Source organism: Phyllobates terribilis, unplaced genomic scaffold (genome assembly GCF_046119375.1).
Source record: "Phyllobates terribilis strain yellow unplaced genomic scaffold, ASM4611937v1 Scaffold_2593__1_contigs__length_120470, whole genome shotgun sequence".
Taxonomy (NCBI): Eukaryota; Metazoa; Chordata; class Amphibia; order Anura; family Dendrobatidae; genus Phyllobates; species Phyllobates terribilis.
Window position 1 is genome coordinate 55,001 of NW_027365350.1, and position 2,500 is coordinate 57,500.

The following is a 2,500-nucleotide window of genomic DNA, read 5'->3' on the forward strand; positions in this document are numbered from 1 at the left end:
CTTGGGATAGGCGACCGGCAAAAGTCCCCCCACGCAGCTGCGGAAGCCTGGGTTCAGCCAAGGTGCAGACCTCCAGCCGAACAGGGACTCATAGCCAAAACGCATACCCAGGCCTACGGAGGTGAAAACCAGCTTAAATGAGTCGAAATGTGTCGGGGCTGAGAGGTACCTCTCTCTCATATATTCTGCCGGTGGTGTGCAAAACTGGGTCTTTGCATGGAGTGTCACCCTATACCCACTTTAGGGACGCATGCAAAAAAGTGCCCGATCGCCTGGAACTGTCAGGCGGATTCGGCTCCCTGGAATTTCCTCATTCTGGTTCTTTTTCACTTTTTGTCTCTTTTGCGACATCTAGTGGGCAGGCTGCATTACTGCAACCGGGGACACCTCAAAACGCTTGGAACTGGGGAGCGGGCTCAATTTACAAACGTTTTGCGGGTCCTGGAAGTCAAAATTGTGACTTCTGAAAACGACTAAGTATCAAGGACTCATCGCGCGAATCGCTCTGGAACTGAAATCGGATGCGCGCACTGACATGCTCCCCTCTCTGGAAGTCTGACACAAGTTGAAAAATTTTCTAAGTCCCCAAAAATTTTTTTTTTCAACTTTTTTTCAATTTTCCCCCTGTGGGATATATATTTTACCCACACTTTTGGAGCCCTCCTGGGATGCCCTCTAACATACTAGAACCTCATTTTGTGGAAGTTTTCACAAAATTGTGAAATTTTCAAAAAGTCAGAAATTTTGCCAAAAACGACTAAGTATCAAGGACTCATCGCGCGAATCGCTCTGGAACTGAAATCGGATGCGCGCACTGACACGCTCCCCTGTCTGGAAGTCTGACAAAAGTTGAAAAATTTTCTAAGTCCCCAAAAATTTTTTTTTTCAACTTTTTTTCAATTTTCCCCCTGTGGGATATATATTTTACCCACACTTTTGGAGCCCTCCTGGGATGCCCTCTAACATACTAGAACCTCATTTTGTGGAAGTTTTCACAAAATTGTGAAATTTTCCAAAAAGTCAGAAATTTTGCAAAAACGACTAAGTATCAAGGACTCATCGCGCGAATCGCTCTGGAACTGAAATCGGATGCGCGCACTGACATGCTCCCCTCTCTGGAAGTCTGACACATGTGTGAAAATTTTCTAAGTCCCCAAAAATTTTTTTTTTCAACTTTTTTTCAATTTTCCCCCTGTGGGATATATATTTTACCCACACTTTTGGAGCCCTCCTGGGATGCCCTCTAACATACTAGAACCTCATTTTGTGGAAGTTTTCACAAAATTGTGAAATTTTCAAAAAGTCAGAAATTTTGCCAAAAACGACTAAGTATCAAGGACTCATCGCGCGAATCGCTCTGGAACTGAAATCGGATGCGCGCACTGACACGCTCCCCTGTCTGGAAGTCTGACAAAAGTTGAAAAATTTTCTAAGTCCCCAAAAATTTTTTTTTTCAACTTTTTTTCAATTTTCCCCCTGTGGGATATATATTTTACCCACACTTTTGGAGCCCTCCTGGGATGCCCTCTAACATACTAGAACCTCATTTTGTGGAAGTTTTCACAAAATTGTGAAATTTTCAAAAAGTCAGAAATTTTGCCAAAAACGACTAAGTATCAAGGACTCATCGCGCGAATCGCTCTGGAACTGAAATCGGATGCGCGCACTGACACGCTCCCCTGTCTGGAAGTCTGACAAAAGTTGAAAAATTTTCTAAGTCCCCAAAAATTTTTTTTTTCAACTTTTTTTCAATTTTCCCCCTGTGGGATATATATTTTACCCACACTTTTGGAGCCCTCCTGGGATGCCCTCTAACATACTAGAACCTCATTTTGTGGAAGTTTTCACAAAATTGTGAAATTTTCCAAAAAGTCAGAAATTTTGCAAAAACGACTAAGTATCAAGGACTCATCGCGCGAATCGCTCTGGAACTGAAATCGGATGCGCGCACTGACACGCTCCCCTGTCTGGAAGTCTGACAAAAGTTGAAAAATTTTCTAAGTCCCCAAAAATTTTTTTTTTCAACTTTTTTTCAATTTTCCCCCTGTGGGATATATATTTTACCCACACTTTTGGAGCCCTCCTGGGATGCCCTCTAACATACTAGAACCTCATTTTGTGGAAGTTTTCACAAAATTGTGAAATTTTCAAAAAGTCAGAAATTTTGCCAAAAACGACTAAGTATCAAGGACTCATCGCGCGAATCGCTCTGGAACTGAAATCGGATGCGCGCACTGACACGCTCCCCTGTCTGGAAGTCTGACAAAAGTTGAAAAATTTTCTAAGTCCCCAAAAATTTTTTTTTTCAACTTTTTTTCAATTTTCCCCCTGTGGGATATATATTTTACCCACACTTTTGGAGCCCTCCTGGGATGCCCTCTAACATACTAGAACCTCATTTTGTGGAAGTTTTCACAAAATTGTGAAATTTTCAAAAAGTCAGAAATTTTGCCAAAAACGACTAAGTATCAAGGACTCATCGCGCGAATCGCTCTGGAAC